Consider the following 17,911-nt stretch of genomic DNA (forward strand, 5'->3'; position numbering starts at 1 on the left):
AACCAAAAAAGAATGATGCTATTTATTTCCAGAGAAAGAGATAAAAAGTAGATATATGCATAACATAATTTTACATGTATATATAAATGTATATGTACAAATTTATAGATATCCATATGTGCATACACACACACATATATATATATCCAAATTTAACTGTAGCCTTCTTTGGGGAGGTGGGGAAAAGATAAATTTAAAAAGTGCACTGCAGAGGACAACAGAAAACCTAGAAGGAAGCAAAGAAAAGCTGGGTAGTGCTGAAAACTGTGAACATTTTATTATATTGTCATGGAAATGTATTGTTTTATATTGAATCCTCTCCTAGGTTCTGAAATGTAAAGGAAATATTATTTTTTCTTTTATTGTTTTGTATTTAAGTTTAAAAATAAATTTAAAATTTACTAAAAAATATGATAGTCCTTTTATATTCTTCCCTTATCAAACCCCTGTTGGAGTATTGGGATGCCACAGAATGTCTAGAAAAGAACAAGCAGGATGCTGAAGGGCCTAGAGACTATGTCATATAGAAATGACTGAGGGAATTGGGGATTCTTAGGCTGGAGAAGAGAAGACTAGAAGAATGATGGTGGTGAGTGGCATAATTATATGGTGGTGGTCTTCCAGTATGTGTTATGAAGAACAGAAATTAGACTTATTTGACACCAGAAGAAAGAGCAAGAGGTAAATTTTAGACTTGATGGGCAACCTTGGAAGGTTTTAAAAATGAGACTTGGGCTTCCTAGGTCCTGGTCCAGGTCTCCATTCCTCTAAACAGACATTTACATGTTGTAGTGAGGATTCTTTTTCGAAGTGTAAGTTGGCTACTGGGTCTCTTCTAGTTCTCAAATTCTGTAATTCTGTTAATCTGAGTTTGAGTCCTAACTTCTTTGTTTGCTGGTTGAGCAGCCATGGGTAAGTCATTTAAGCTCAGACTGAGGCCCTGTTTTCTCATCTGTAAAATGGGATATGCACTACTTACTGTGACACAAGTGTTTCGGAAAGTCTGATATAAATATGAGCTATTAATATTTCCAAAAGAAAAAATAAAACCAATAACCCACTTTGAAATGAATAATAAATAATGAATAAATAAATAAATTGCAAAAACCATGAGGTAGGACTTCCCACTCATTAAAATCACTCCTCCCAAAATTAGACAAATAAATCAACAAACAAATAAGTAGAAGAGTTAAGACCATTGTAACTCCTTCACCTGTATCACTGTAAAAGCTTTTAAACTGGTTTCTCTACTTTCCCACCTTCCTCATTGCCCTCAATTTTATCTTCCGTACAGATGTGAGATCAATCTTCTTAAAGTCATGTTTTCCTCATGGTATTTACCTCAACAAGCTCTCTTGGATTTAAAAACCTAGACCTGACTTTTAAGGTCTCCATGATCTAGCTCCAACCTACCTTTCTAGCCTTATCTCCACCTGTCTACCGGCCCCCTCCCCCTGCCAGATGCTGGATTCTTCAGCTACTAGATTACTCAGGCTTCCTTAATCATTTCTTGTATTTTCCTCTTCTTTGTGTTTATTTGTTCATGCAATTTCTTACCATGGTTCACTTGGGAAACAGCACCCAATTCTATTTCTTTCCATCAAAATGTGCCTAGTTTTCTAGACCCATCTCAAATATTACTTCTTCTAGGCAAACTGCCCTGATTTCCTCTCCCATTTCTGGGCCCCCAAGTCAAAAATAAGGTTGTTCTAAACTCTCATGGTATTTTTTTTTTATCTCTCTTAGGATATTTGGGCATTCTCCTATTCAGCTGAATATCTCTTCCCTTCCTTATTTCCTCCCTCTCCTATCTTTTCAACACTTTGTACAGTCTCTTGCATGTATTATTAGATGATCAAAAAATTGCTGAATGAATGAATGGGGGTGAGGCTGGTTGAGATAGGGTTGGGGGTTAGGGGTAAAGGGGAAAAGATAATGTCAGGTTTACTTAGTCCTAAGTTTTCAAAAAGATGAGGTAACCCACCCAAAGACCTCAACCCCTGGGCTGCCTCATCCACCTGCCCGAACTGCCCAGCACTAAGTTCTCTCTCTCCGAAGTAGTCAGAGCTAGTGCCAGGGCACAGTACACCCCAGGAGTGGGCCACACCCCTGATGAGGCCTGGGTATTGGGGAAAGAGAAAGGAAAGAGGATGGGTGTTGGGGGGTTGGGGAGCAGATTTGTTTGCACCATGACCACAGCTGGGGCTGCTGTGGTCAGGGCTGATTCATCCTGTGCCCTACAGAAGTCTTGGTCTCATAGCCCCACCTAGCATGATTATCACTCACCTCCACCCACCCCTGCTTCCTGGGCCTGGACCTAGGAAACTTAAATCTCGTTTGTGATCCCTAACTGTCTGTCAGTGGGCCTGTTTTTTTTTTAAGGCCTGAGTTATCTTTCAGTCTCAGGGAAAACCTTTGAAGGTTTTGCTCCTTTTCTCCCACCTCACATCCTTTCTTGGACAAGCCTAATGTCTCTTAGTTTATGTGACAAGGGGATCAAAGAGAATGGGTCACACTCTGGATGAGGAGGCCTTCACCTTAATAATATTATATCTACACTCAAAAGTACAAAACAGATATCCCATCAGGATGGGAAAGCTCTGAGAGGCCACTTCTGTGTGTTATTCATTAAGATTATTTTTATATCATTGTATTTGCAATAGACACACACACACCCTTTAGCAGAAAAGTCTGAACCAGGAATCTTAAATTTGCTCTTTATCCAATATCTAAGGAAATTTCTAAGGAAATTAAGTCCAACAACTAATAAACAGCAGAGCCTTGATTCCCAAACTTCTCTAACAACATTCAATTAGATTCATTACTCTGTTCCAGGCAGTGGAATACAAAAAGAAAAGTGGAAAATGGTTCCTGATCTCAAAATATTTATACTCTGGGATGAGGGAATGGCACATATACCTAGGGAGAAATTCGTTGCTTATTCAACTATATCAGACAGTCTTAGTCTCTTTTATTTTTGCTATCATCCTTCTCCCCTCCTCTCCACACTTAAGCAGCTTCTCTTTTTTTCTTTTTAAATATTTTATTGATGTTTTTAATATTTCTGTTATTTCCCAATGATACTCACTCCAACACCCACACCCACCCACCCACACACACCCACACACACACAGTCCTCCTTTGTATTAAATAATAGTTAAGCAAAACAAATCAACATCTGAGTATGTCTTCTGCAATTATAGCAGCATAATTATAAGTAGCAGGTGGAAGGCATGCTTCTCCATCCATCTAGATGTCACTCTTAAGTTTTAGTTTGAGGACTGGGAATGACTGTAATTCTCAGGACCTATATTTCATCGAGCTGGGAAATGACAAAAATGTGTAGATATGGGGCGGCTAGCTGGCGTAGTGGATAAAGCACTGGCCCTGGAGTCAGGAGTACCTGGGTTCAAATCTGGTCTCAGACACTTAATAATTACCTAGCTGTGTGGCCTTGGGCAAGTCACTTAACCCCGTTTGCCTTGCAAAAACCTAAAAAAAAATCATAATGGAAAAAATGTGTAGATACACCCAGACTCCATGGTTATAGCTCATATCTATGGTTAATTCAACAGCCACTGATAAATCACCTAGGATAGATATGCTGGGCATACATGTAAAGCTTTGCTAGTGCCTTGACTAGAAAGGCAAAAATGAAAAACCATGCTTGTCTTCTGGAAGCTTAGCTTCTACAAGTATCTAACTGTTCACTGTCCTTCCAAAATACATAGAGAGCGAATGGGCCTAACCTGCAGAAAGGGGGATTTCCATTTGGGTGACACCTCTCTAGTCTGTGAAAGTTGTTAGACACAGGTGATACCAGAGCAGTTGCAGAACCTCCAGCTGGAGGGTGGTGGGGATGACTTCTCATCTCTATTGCATTGGGGAGAGGGGGGTAGTTGGAATGTCCTGGTTAATAATCTGGGACATTCTTATAAGGTTTGGAGAGACCCAAATCTGCCTCACAGAGCAGACTCTGTATAACTCTGTATGACTCTGCTGTATAACTCTGTATGACTCTATTTAACAATATTACTGTGGACTGATGGGGAACCTCACATGTACTGAGGTGGATGTGATAATATGTAACCATGGGGTTTAGAAAATGTGAACACTTCAGGGAAGAAGAAAACATCAGGGCAGGATGTGTGTGGGAAGCGAATGAGAATTCTTAATATGCATTTAATCCATACCTGGCTGACTTTAATAGGATTGACCTCACAGGGTTATTGGCAAGATTGAGTGAGATAATATCTGTAAAATGCTTTGCATATTTTAAACACTGTAGAAATGTTATGAAGTAAATATTAAGCATGAAGTGAATTATCATTATTACTACAAGTGTTACTGTTAGCAGTAGTAGTATTTTACCTCAGGTGGAACAGAGACCCTTAAAAGATTTGAGAAGAAATTCAGGTATTTCGGGGGGGGGGGGGGGACACATTCAGGAGTAGAAAATTCAAGTTACTGAGCAAGACCTAAAGCAGCAATTCTTAGAGGACATCTCTTCATGTTACATATGCAGAAGAGACACAAAGAAGTTAAATGACTTGTCCAAAGTCACACAAGTAATAAGAGGTAGATAGCTGAATTCAAATCCAAACCCTTTGACTCTAACCATAGCCTTCTCACTACCTCTATTCTGTGGATGGCTTCCAGGTAGTAATACTATCAAACTAAATTCCCTTACTTCCAAGGCTCCTTTCCAGATGTCCAAGGGAATAATAATCAATCTGACAAACTTATCATGGTTTCTATGAGGAAAAGTTCAATTTTAAGTTGAGAGGGTAGACCTGAGGCCCAGAGAGGACCGGACACCATTTCCCTAGGGACAAAGGAGTTTTAAGAGAGGGCTCTGCTTGAGTTGAGTGAACCAAAAGGAAAGGACAGTGACCTCAAAGGTCCTGGGGCAAAGGAGGAGTTGGATGACTGGAAGGAGTACAAAATGTAGAATGCCTGGGAAAACTGATTAAGACTCTAGAGTTGTGCCAAGCTAAATAAATAATGGGACAATTGTACCTCCAGAATCATAGAATGTTAGGTCTGGAAGGGAGCCTGCAGAAATCTACCCAGGGAACATTCTATAGATAAGAAAATTAGGGCACAAGGTCACAGCAAGTTAGTGTTAGAGCTAAGACTAGAAGCCCAGCCTCTAGACAGTCCAGTTCTCATTTGCCCAAAATGTATTTGTAACCCAGATATTCCTTTGTAATAAAGGAAAAAAAAATCCAATGCTTGAACTGACTGCCCTCTGACCTATTATTAGAAATCAAAGGAAAAAGGCAATGGGATAATTAGTAGGTTAAAAAGTAATACAAATTATTAGGTTTAAATATTAAAATAAGGAAAAGTAAAAGGGAAAATTCAATGACTGGCTGTGCAGAAGAAATACATGCCTCAGATATACTGGAAAGGGATTGGGATCCAGGTCCAGTCCAGTTCTTAATTTACTGGTTAACCCCAGGCAAGTCACTTCTTCTTCTTTGGAATTCTGACTTGCATCAGCAAAATGGAGGGGCCGAATAAGGTGGTGTTTGGGGTTCCTTTATGATTCCATGAGCCTCCCTTGACCCTCACATATGTGCAAACTCTGGATGATTGAGTGATTCCAGGGCCTAAACAAGCTGAGGCCTCCTTTAGCTGCCCAGCTCCAACCCAAGCTGCTTTCGTCCACCAACGTTCCTGAGCTTTTCTTTCATATATTCCCAGTCTTCCCTAATCTTCCTCACCTTCCCTTCCTATGACAGCCCTAAAATTCTGACTTGCTTCTTCATCTCCTCCTCCTCCTCTCCTGCCCTGCACCTGCCTTGGGTCTGGACCTCCACGTCCTGTTTGTCGGTTTCCTTTCCCAGAACCCCAGCACCCCACGGAAGAGGAAGGAGAAGGGGAAGGGAAACAGAGAGAGTCTGAAAGGAAGGAGGGCATGGGTATGTGCAGCTGGGGAGAGATGGAATGAACTGTAGACAAAACCGTGAGGCAGGCAAATCCTTTCTTCTCTTTCCGGGGGACTGTTTATGAAATTGCCTTCCCTGACCTGGTAACGGTGACTTGTCCTTGGAACCTGGAGTTTCTCATGATATTCTCAGTACAGATTATAGGTCCTGGCACATAATAGACCCCTAAAAATGTTTCCTGACTGACTGTTGGTCATACTCTCTAATCTTCCATGACCCCAAAGATACTCACTGGCTTCTTAGGTTCACAGAACATTAGAACTAAGGGGGGTTTAAGAGATCTTTTAGTCGAACCCCTTCATTTCGAGAGATGAAGAAACTGAGGCACAGAGAAGGGGAAGTGATATTTAATGGTGAAGTCTAGGCTAGAACCAAGTGACCATCTGACCAGTCCAGTTTAATTGCCACTGTACTATTCTGACTTCTTGCTTCCAAGGCTCCCTGGGACTTCTAGAGAACCTAAGGTCAATTAGTCTGACAAGTTAATTATCAGTATTAATAAAAGAGGTCTAGAGGAAGGAAACCTTTTCTTTCTTCAAGCCCTGCCCTGTCCAGGAAATATAAAGCCATTTAATGGTGTCAGGAAGAGAAAGGGAGACGGGGTTGTGAGGGGAAATGGCAGTGAAGTGTGCAAGTCTTTTAGTATTTCCCCAAAAGATCAAATATAATCTTATAAAGACTTTGAAGGAAAAAAAAATGAAAGCACTCTACAATATAAGAATATGTTTGATTCCTTTTTGAGGGACAGTGTGGCGTAGTAAATAGAATACTGGATTTAAGGCAGAAGTTCTTAAATTTTTTGAGGTTTTTTGAGTCTGACAATCTGGTGAAAGCTAAACGGTTTTTAAATTCTCTTAATTCCTTCCTTCTTCCCTCCCTGAGCCTATAACATTTCTCCTACATACTCCCTTCGCTCCTCTGACATTGTTACTGCCACCATCCTGTCACAGACTCTCATCACCCCATACCTGGACGTCTGCACTAACCTGCTGGGAAGTCTCCCTGTTTCAAGTTTCTCCCTACTTCAATCTATCTTCAACTCAGCTGAACAAGGGATCTTCCCAAATCAAAGTTCTGACCATATCATCTCCCCTCATCATTCAATAAACTCCAAAGGGTCCCTTTTATTTCCAGGATTGAATGTAAAATCCTCCATTTGACTTGTAAAGCTCTTCATAATCTGTCTCTTTCCTACCCTCCCCCCTCTTTTTTTGAGGCAGTTGGGATTAGGTGACTAACCCAGGGTCACAGCATCTAAGGCCCGACTTAAATTCAGTTCCTCCAGATCTACTGAGCTCCCTGGCTTCCCCCCTTTCCCTTCTCCTTATACATTCCTCTCCTTTAGTGCTAGTGTTCTCCTTGCTGATCTTCCCACACTACAACCTCTCATTACTGACTGCATTTGCATGGGCTGCACCTCCTGCCAAGAATTCCCTCCCTCCTCTTCACCACCTCCTGGTTTCCCTGGTTTTCTTCAAGCCTCCTGCAAGAAGCCTCTCCTGGTCTACCTAGGTGCCTGCACTCTGTCTGCTTTGGACACAACTACAAGTATGGAACAACCTCCTCATTCCAAATGCGGCATTTGACCATACTGCTGCCCACCCTTCCTCACCGCCCCCCCCCCCCCATGTATATTATCACTAGCTATGCCTCTCTGTCTTGTCTCCTCCTAGACTTCAGTTCAGGGATCTTGTTTTATCTAAATTTATTTCCAAGCCTATGCCTCCCGCATAGTAGGTGCTTAATAAATGTTTGTTATTTGCTTTAGTGCAGGCTCTGCCACTGGTTGGCTGTGTGCCCTTGGGCAAATTTTTCCCCTCTCTGGGCCTCCCTCTGCAAAATGAAAGGCCTGGTCTAAAATGGTCTCTAGGTCCCTTCTGGCTTGGACATTTGAAGGTTGAAGGATTTGGGGATTTATTTAGGCAATGGCCTCCTTAGCGTGGGAGTCGCCTTGGCCAGGATCTCTGTCCTGCTTTGTGAGTCTTGGTTCTAAGGAGGGTCTGTGATGCTTCCCAATGAGCCGCTGGGAAGACTGGTTAGCAAAATGTCTTGCTCTCTGCCCTGGAAAAAGGATTCTGTCTCTGTCTGAGCCACTCCTGCCTCCCCCGCTCTCTTCCCTCCCTCTGCCCCCCCAGCTTAGAACACGCCAAGAACAGAAGCTGGAGTGTGTATTTGTAAGGGCGGATGGGGGGGTGATGGGGGCCTTGAAAGGGGATTGGATGTTTCCAGCCAAACAGCCTTTGAGGAGACTCAGCCTGCAGACACCAGAGGACTGATGTTTTGGGGCCCAAATTAGGGTCTGATGTCTGGAAAGCCAGAGGGAGTCATTAGCAAGTGGGAGAGAAGTCCTGAGAAACAACATCACAGCTCAGGAGAAGGGAAGTGGGATGACTGGAGGGCCACAAGCCCAGGCTTCATGGCGCTGCTCTTTCCCCAGCTGGAGCGCCTCCTAGGCTGGGTGTTGTCCTACACCCCCACCTCGTGGCGCAAGGCAGTACTTCTCAGCTCTCCTCATCCCTCCCCTCCCCGACTCTTCTGTTCAACAACAGCGCCCCATCATCTTATGGAAGAGCAAATTGATACCCAGAGAAGGGAAATTACTTTGCCAAGATTTGTTTTGTTTGTTTAGTCATTTCTGAGCTTTCATGACTCCTGTTGGGGTTTTCTTGGCAAAGATACTGGAGTGGTTTGCCATTTTCTTCTGCAGCTCATTTACAGATGAGGAATTGAGGCAAACAGGGATAAGTAACCTGCCCAAGGTCACTCATTTAGTAAATGTCTGAAGCTAGATTTAAACTCAGGTCTTCCTATCCACTGAGCCATGTAGCTGCCCCTTAACTTTGATCTGTGGCCATTCACAATTCTTCTCCAATGCATACAGTAACATGGCAATGGCCTTTGTGACACTAGGCTATAGTTCATCCCATGGTTGACAACTCTTATACTAGAATACCTTTCCATATGGAGAGCCAAAATGTGAACTCTTGCACCTCTATTCCCCTCTCTCATATCTAAGACTGTCCTGAGAATAAACCTGACCACAGTTTGTCCCACTGGAAGGAACACTAGACTTGAAGTCAGAAGATCTGTGCCCTACCTTTATATAACCTTGAAGAATTGGAATAATACTACTGACTTCACTTTGTGAAGAAAGTGCTTTGTAAACTAAAATAGGTTAAGACTTGGCCCTTTGATTTCGTTGGTCAGGAACCCCCCACAGGTGAGGAAATTTTCTCTACTATAGCAGGTCAGCACCATCTCTGCAACATAGTTTGACAGAGTTGCCTAAAGCACTGAGAGGTTTAGTGACTTGGCCAGGATCACACAGTCAATATGTGCCAGAGAGAGTATATAAACCCAGATCTTGGCTTCAAGCTGCTTCTAGCTAGAAAGTACTATAGAAGTGGGAGTCATTATTCTTATGCTATCTACCCTGGAGGTCTTGAAGACAGTTACCCTGCCACCCTTAAATTTCTCTTCTTCATGTATAACACATTCAGTTCCTTCAAGTAGTAATGCAATAGTGTCAAACTCAAATCAATGGGGGCCACTAAGCCTTACATTAGAATTCCTGCAAGGGCACATAGACTTAGAACATTGCATATTAACAGTATGCTTTATTGTATTTTTATTTGCTTTAAATATATTCCAATTATATTTTAATCTGGCTCCCAGGGATACTTGGGATTGTTATAGGTTATGAATTTATCATATTTGTAGTAAAGGATTTAGTTCCAATTTCAATTAGAAAGTTTTTCCTTCAGTCTAACATCAATTGTCCCTTCTCTGCTCCATTTTCCTTTGTTCTGTCCTCACAAGATCAATAATCTCTATGTATATGTAGTCCCACCTTTTTTTTCAGGGAGGAAATGGCAATTAAGTGATTTGTTAGTCACTAAATGTCTGAATCCAAATTTGCACTCAGGTCCTCCTTATTCAAGGGCTCATGCTCCATCCACTGGGCAATTTTAATATTGCATCTTAATTTTTTTTTTTAATAGCCTTTGCAACTCTTAGGTTCCTCCACAGCTCTCCACAGGTGACACAAAGGATAGAATGCTGATCCTGGAGTCGGGAAGACCTGAGTTCAAATTTAGCCTCAAAACTTCCTAGTTGTGAGGCTTTAACTTTCTCTCTAGTTAGTAGTTAATGCTGCTTCAGGAAACTCAATTGTTTCATTTGATAGTCATGTGTATACCTATTCTTCATTTACCTCAAAGGATGGGAGTGGGGTGGGGATAATCAGTGAGCCAGGGCTGTGGGAAGAAATGCATGATGGCTGAATAGGTGGTCAAAAAAGAGGAGTGAAGAGGTGTTGGAAATCAGACCTTTGACAGGTATTAGGCATCATTCTCATTTAATGCAGATAATACCCATTTCTAATTTCCTGGGGTTATATCCAGAGACCCACCCTATAACAGATTGCCTCAGTTCCTGCCTGGAACCCACAGAGTTTAAACTTTAAATATCTCTGTGGATGAGGTAAACACATGTGCTACTCAGCTGAGAAAAGGAAACTTGGCTCTGGCCCAGCACCCTCCCCTAACCCCTACCCCACCCCGAGCTTCCGTTGTGTGGTTTCTTAAGAGTATAACTTATTCCCCACTGTAGTGTATAGGCAGAGAGCCAACATCGACCTCCCTGCTCCTCAGGAACTAGAGAGCCATAAGGCAGTTGCAGTTTGAGGCTATCAATTAATAGGGTTGAAGGACAGTAGGGAAAAAAGGTAAAATCCTACAAAATGCCTTGCAAATCATCTTTCTAAGACCAACCTGGTGGGGGAGGTTTGGCTAGACAATAATATCCACAGAGAAGAGATGGGAAGTTTTAGTGGATTTTAAACTTGGTATGAGTCACAGAGAGGTACAGTAGCCACAAAGGCCGGAGAGATCTTAAGCATCTTGAAGGGAGAGGAAAGGGTCCCAAGCCGGAGTTGGGTCCTTTGTCTGAATCAGGTCACATTTGATGGACTACGTTGAATCCTGGGCATCACTGATTAGGAAGCAATAGGGCAAGCATGCTGAGGAGGGGGACCAGGAAAAGGAGGCTAAGCATAGGATATAAGCAGAAGAAATTGGGGAATGTTTAACTTATAAGAAGGAAGACTCAACAAGTACATAACGACTGTCTTCAAGCATTTGGATTGTCCTGTGGATAAAGGATGAGATTCCTTTTGCTTGCCCCAGAAGGGCAGACTTGGAACAATGAGAAGAGGTTGAAAAGAGGCAGACTTTGTGTCCATGTAAGGGAAAATATTCTAGAAATTAGACCTATCTAAAAGTAGAAGAGGCTGCATTGGGAAGGGAGGGAAAGGTTCTCTGTCACTTGAAGTTTTCAAGTAGGGGTAAATGACCACTTTGAGAATGTTGTAGAAGGGAATTCCAGTCAGGGATAGATTGGATTAAAGACCCTCATGTTTCTTTCTGGTTCTCAGAGTCTAATTCTCTGAAGTGAAGAGGAATATGTTAAGAGAAAATTACAGATCCCATTGTCTGTCATATCTCCAATATTTTCATGTTGCCTTGCTTCTTGTGTCCCCCCCCAAAAAAAATCAGTGGGAATTCAGAAATGGGTTGTATTCCAAAATCAACCAATCTGTGATTAAAGTTCTATGACTTCCTATTGTCAAAGGTTGGGCCACCCCTCATCTTTGCCTCTTTACTGCAAACCACAGGATCACAATTTTAGAGCTAGACTGGACCTTTGAAGTCATCAAGCCCAGCTTCTTCATTTTAAAGATGAGGAAATCAAGGCAAACCAGGGGTCAAGTGACTTGCCCAGAGTCACACAACAAATATGTGTCTGAAGCAAGACCTGAATCCAAGTCTTCTTGATTCCAGGTCTCATGAATTATTCATCCAAATATATCCCTTCCACCTTTGATTATTCACAGAGACATACAAAGTAGAGACACTTTAAGGCTTATGGCTGAAGCAGAATAGCCCAAGAGAGAAACTAGGCTTGTGGAAAGCACTTTGGCTAGAGTCCATGGAAGTTCTGCCTTAGAGGTCTGGCATCATGAGCATTTTCCTAGCCAGATCCTTGGAAGTTGTCCTGCTCTAAAGCATCTCAGACTTCCAGGGAAGTAATGGAACACAACTGTTGGTTGGCTGCCTGGGAAGCAGGAAGATCATCCAGAGGAAATTCTAACTTCTCTTACCACTCACCTGGCTCTTAGATCTGTCCCCTGGAGATCAAACTTCTGAACATTTTCCTTATCTTATTTCTCATTACAATTACCATGGTGAACCTTTCCTCTTCTGACCAAAATAAATTAGAGGGCTTAGAGGCAAGAGCAGAGTATGTCTTAGATGTTCTTAAAGATTGGCAGAAAAGATAATGCCTTTCCCTTCACAATATTTCTAATTTCATAAATACCCTCTTTGGATAGCTAACTCTCTTCTTGGTAAGCAAATTATATTTGGGGAAGTACATTTGCGAAATAATATTAATAAAAATATCAAGTCAGTGCTATCCAATCCTTCTAGCAATTAGACCTATCTAAAAGTAGAAGAGGCTGCATTGGGAAGGGAGGGAAAGGTTCTCTGTCACTTGAAGTTTTCAAGTTGGGGTAAATGACCATTTTCGGAGAATGTTGTAGAAGGGAATCCCAGTCAGGGATGGATTGGATTAATGATCCTCATGTTTCTTTCTGGTTTTAGACAGAGTACAACTTATTCCCCACTGTAGTGTGTGGGCATTTCTCATAGTAAGTAAACACAAGAGCTAAAAAAGTATCTACTGATACAAGGCTGACCTCTTCTCCTAAACTCCTTTTATAATTACCTAAAAAATAATTTTGGGAACTGCTGTGCTGGTCTTCCTATCTTTAGCCTCATTCCTAGTTCATTAAATCCATACTTCAAATTGATGCCAGTTCAAACACCCTACAGTGGTGGGATTGGAGTCAGGAAGACTTACATTAAATACTTAGTTGTTGTGTGATCTTAGGCAAGCCACAACTTATTTGCCTCAGTTTCCCTGACTGTAAAATGGGGATAACAATAGCACCTCTCTCACAGGATTGTTGTAGGAGATGCTATTTGAAAAATGTTTAACATAGTGCCTGGCACCTGGTGTGCACTATATAAATTCCACTAAATAAAATAAATGCTTATTCCTTTCCTTTCCCAAAATCAAGTCCAGACTCTTCCACATGGCTCCACCCTATTTTTTCAGCCTTATTTTCCTTATCTCCTCAAATTATAAAAGTGACTACTTGCTGTATTATATATGTGTGTGTGTGTGTGTGTGTGTGTGTGTGTGTGTGTGTGTGTATGTGTATGTGTGTGTATTTGTATGGGTGCTTCAGAAGATTTCACTTCTGGATTCTAGCCTACTGCCCTTCCCTCAATTGCAGCTGAAATCCTCAGTCTTTAAGAATGACCTTAATCACCACCTCCATGAAACCTTTCCTGATTTTCAGCTAGAAAAGACTTTTCTCCCTCCTCCCCCATCAAGCACTGTGCAGGGCTCTTCTAAAGTACCAGTGTTCCATTTTACCTTAAAGTTATCATAACATCTATTAGGAAGCAAGATGGCACAGTGGCTAGGGAGCTTGGTTTTAAATTCAAATCCAACCTCAAACACTTAATGATTTTGAGACCTTGGGCAAATCATTTAACCTTTGTATTCAGTTTCCTTATCTCTACAATAGGGATAACAAGATCATCTACCTCCCTCTTGTGAGGATAAAATCAGATTAAATATTTGTAAAATGCCTAACAAACTTTTAAAGTGCTACAAAAATGGTAGCTTCATTATTTCTGCTAGACAGAGGAACAGAACATTTAAAAAGCATTACTATGTGTCAATCACTGTGCTAAACTAGAGGGTAAGCTGAGGTCAGAGATAATTCTCTTTCAGCGTCCTCAATATTAACCATTGTTTGACTTGTTCACCTCATAAAGGCTAGCCTACGCTCAGTCCAACATAACCAAATGAGGGTCCACCTCAACCAAGGGAGCAGTAGATGGAAAAATAAGAAGAAGCAAGTGGAGGACCCATAAGGAGTGTGTTCCAGACCAGGGTTGTCCAAAATACATCCTGCAGTGTATGCAACCCCCTGTGGGTTTACTAAATGCTTTAGGAAATGAAGCTGAGATACCACCAAGCTCTCACTAAAATGGCAAATCAAAATATATTGTCTATTGTTTCAATAAAAACTTTTAAAAGTAAAGTTGGACAACCCTGTTCTAGATACAGGTTAGGGTCCTAACTTGTCAAAACCTCACCACCAGAACTGTGAGCCATTAAAGTCACAGAGCCCTGAATATTGCATCTTAGTTGCTTTATTCTCAGACCTCAGCATGTTCCTGACATTGCAAAAAGATAAGGCATCTGCTTGGACACTAAGTTTCACCTGATGCCTTTTCCTGAGAGAGAATATAGGAGCATGGAATTTAGAGCTGGAACATCTTGCCACTTTACAGATGAGGAAACTAAGGTCCTAAAAGGCAGAGTCCCTGAAGTCACAGACCTAGGAAATGGCAGAGGCAGAGGCAGAGGCAGAGGCAGATTCACACAGGTGTTAAGGTTGCAAACCCAAAGTTCTATCCACTACATCAGACAATCTGGCAAGAGATCTCAGAGAAACAGCCTCCATTTCTTTTGCCCAAAGCAAACTTAAGGAACAATTAGCTGGGTGGCTCTTGGACCAAGACTTAGGGGAATGGGCAGTCCTAGGATCCCAGAGAAACGAAGATGATCCCCTAGGGGTAGGACTAGTGTTTGTGGTCTTTTTCCCCCAGAACCTCAGTGAAAGAAGCTCTGGTTCTTGGAAGAGAGAGTTTTCAAGAGGAGTGGCTGGAGATCTGGAGATCTGTGATTGCAGCCCTTTGTTCAAGAGCCGAGGTATCATTCCTCTTCTCTATTTTTCTTTGTCCCTTTCTAAAATTACTTTTTTCTTCAGATCTCGTTGTTCACTGAAATCCTCAAACACTTTGTGGGGTGAAAAGAAACAGGGAACATCACTCGCTCATTGATAGATGTCAAGTCAACTCAATTCAACTCAAATATTTATTAAGCTATCATATGCAAAGTACTACGGTTAGCTGCTGATTTTACAAAAACAGATATATACCCGGACCTGCTGATGGAGGATTTAAAACAAAACAAAAGGGAAAGACATCCCAACTAACTATGATACAAGAGAAACTGTGATAATTATAAAGGAAGGTTCCAGGTAAAGTGTAATAAGAAATCTGAGGAGGGAGGGATCAAAGCACCAGTTAGGAGGTTCCGGCCAGTCAGAGGGAGTCTACCTCTGGACATTGCACAGGGCAGAATTGTGACTGGAACCCACTCTGACTAAATTAATTATTTAGTTTCCCTGATGTATAGGCATTTTTTGAAAGATGCAAACTCTAGAAATCCGGGATGAGCTAAAGCCTAGAACTATCCCCTGTCAGACTGTAAACAAACCCTTTTAAGGCGGGGTTTGTTTACAACTCTAGCCTGTATTCCTAGAGTCCAGCACTGTGCCAGTAGGCTCTAAGTATGCATTGTATATAGATATATACGGATAAACATATCCATCACATATTCAAAACTACAGATATGTCTGATTTGGGCACACATAGCTTGAGAGTGTTGGGGCATACTGACTGACCCTCTGTCTGGGAGAGGGTGAATGGATACCCTCAATAATGGGATTCAGGACTCCAGGGGACGTGTCAGAACAGGCAGATGGGTGTTTGGGGCCCAGAGGGAGAGCCAGCTTCCTTTCCAGGTCCTGGGACCTCAGCACGGAGGCCTTCAGAATCCTGGGGTTGCAGCCCCCCCCCCGGCGCCTTTTCCCCTGCCCTGGCCACCCCCGGGCCCGACGCTGCGCCCAGGCAGCCGCTTCGAGCCCCCGCCCCGAGCTGCCTACCGAACAGGTGAGTCCCGGGGTCGCCTCCTCGCCGCGGCCGCTCCAGCTCCAGGGCCGGTCCGGGGGTGGGCGGCACTGACCCAGGGCTGCCGGTGAGAGCGGGGCGCGGTGGCTCCGTACCTGCCCCAGCCCGCTCCCTCCCGACCCCTCCCCGCGCCCCAGCGCGGTGTTTACGATTTCGGGGCTGAGCTAGTTGGGCAGGAAGTGGGGAGGAGGGGGCGGGGGGAGACGGAGGGGGCTGTGGGTTCCTGCTGTAGCGAGGTGTCGCGCCCCCCTCCCGTCTCCCCCAGTACCCCCTCTCCCGAGCCTGCCAGCTCTGCCGGGTGGCAGGCGGGCCAGGGGCCGTGCCCATCCAAGCCCCGGGGTGCGCCCGCCCTGGCGGAGGGGAGGGGGCGGGAAGGGGCCGTTCTGTCTCCCGGACAGCTCCAGCGCAGGTGTGGGCGTGGAGGTGCAGGGTAGTCACCCTCGGTGAAACTGGGGTCCCGTCTTGGGTTTAGAGGCTTAACGACCATCTCTCCTCCGGGTGAAGCAGCGACTCGGCTACCTAGAGGACTCTGTCCTGGTCCAAAGGGGGCTCGTGTCAAAAGACCCGGAGGCGAGGGGCGTCTGACTTTGCTGCTTAATTGTATATAATTTTTTGATCCCTTGCAGTTTTCTCCTGTCAAAGAATAGGGTTTGACGAAATGACGTCTAAGGCCACTTCCAGCTGCTCCTACTGTTGTTGCCTCTGGTTTCGTGGGTTCGGTTCTGCCTGTGACCGTATCACCACTCAGATCCTGGAATGCAGGTGTGAAGAGAAGATAAAGCTTTATTAAAAGAAATTACAACACATAAGAAAATGTTAGAAAAGTTAGGAGTTTTGCTGATTAAACTGATCAGGCCAGCTGACCAGGGTTTCAACCGGAGTCTGGAAGGTAAAAGAGACTGAGCTCCTTCTTTGATCTCCTTAGATTTTCCCTCAGAGTCCATGGAAGGGGTGGTGACCTGGCAGTGACAAATTGGAGATTGTGCCTTTTGGAGAGGGGGGGTCTCTTTTGGGTGGTCTTGGATGTGCTTCTTCCAGCACCTGTGCTCTGGCTACCCCACCAGAAGATGATGCAATCCAAATCAGGTTGAAGGTCAGGCCCTCAGGTGAGGCCAAAAGTAGAAGATAAAGAACAAAGATTCCTTTAACCAAGCAAACAAAAGATTTATAGTTTGTCTCCAACTGCACCCCACATTTTGCATCACTGCTACTCTAGTTTAAAGTCCCTTCTAGCTCGAATATTCTGCGGTTCTGTGGTTGAAGGGATTGATCTTCAAACTAAAACATTTGCAGACTTGATTGGGAAGGGGTGGGCTGAGGTAGCTTCTAGAAGGAAGGAGGGTAGCCTTGGGCAAGCCACTTAACCCCATTGCCTAGGAAAAAAACTTTAAAAAGGGGCGGCTAGGTGGTGCAGTGGATAGAGCACCGGCCCTGGAGTCTCGAGTACCTGAGTTCAAATTTGACCTTGGACACTTAATAATTACCTAGCTCTGTGGCCTTGGGCAAGCCAATTAACCCTGTTGTCTTGCAAAAACCTAAAAAAAAGAAGATAGAATGCAGAACCGACAGAAAGTGTGGAATCCAAAAATGGTTTGACTGCCGGAGAGGGGTGGGGTTTCCAAATAAAGTGGAAAGAGAACCCAACTAGGATTTTTGTCACCTAGTGCTTGTCGCTTCTTCCAGGCCTCGATTTCCAGTTTTGTAAACTCATGGGGAGGGGGGGTGGCGAAGAGAAGGCCTGAACCAAATGATGTCAAAGGTCCCCCCAAAGAATTTTTTTTCCCTAAAACCTGGTGTTCATGAACTTTTTCACTTTAACTTTGTATCTGTTACATGTAATTTCATTAAATTCATTAAAAACATGATTTTGAGTAGAATCACCAGACTGCCAGGGGTCCCTGACACACAAAAAGAGGCTGGGGGTGCTCTCTGTGCTCTAGGCTATGAAGCCTGAGGGGTCCACGCCGGAGCGCACTCCCTTCGCCGTGCGCCCGAGGGCGCCTTTCCCGGGCTTTCTCCTCCTCTCCTCCGGCCACGCCCTCCGCCACGCCCACCTCCGGC

General features: G+C 43.5%; 1 protein-coding gene across 1 annotated transcript in view; it reads right to left on the reverse strand.

The window, feature by feature from the left end:
• CCND3 (cyclin D3) overlaps positions 1-15,896 on the reverse strand; it is a 110,013-nt gene extending 94,117 nt beyond the window's left edge. Inside the window, exon 1 of the mRNA XM_074236926.1 lies at positions 15,826-15,896. The gene's annotated coding sequence lies outside the window, so the exon portion shown is untranslated. The remainder of the gene's footprint in view (positions 1-15,825) is intronic.
• Positions 15,897-17,911: the final 2,015 nt, after the last annotated feature.

This window comes from Macrotis lagotis, chromosome 5, assembly GCF_037893015.1.
Source record: "Macrotis lagotis isolate mMagLag1 chromosome 5, bilby.v1.9.chrom.fasta, whole genome shotgun sequence".
In the NCBI taxonomy this organism is placed as follows: Eukaryota; Metazoa; Chordata; class Mammalia; order Peramelemorphia; family Peramelidae; genus Macrotis; species Macrotis lagotis.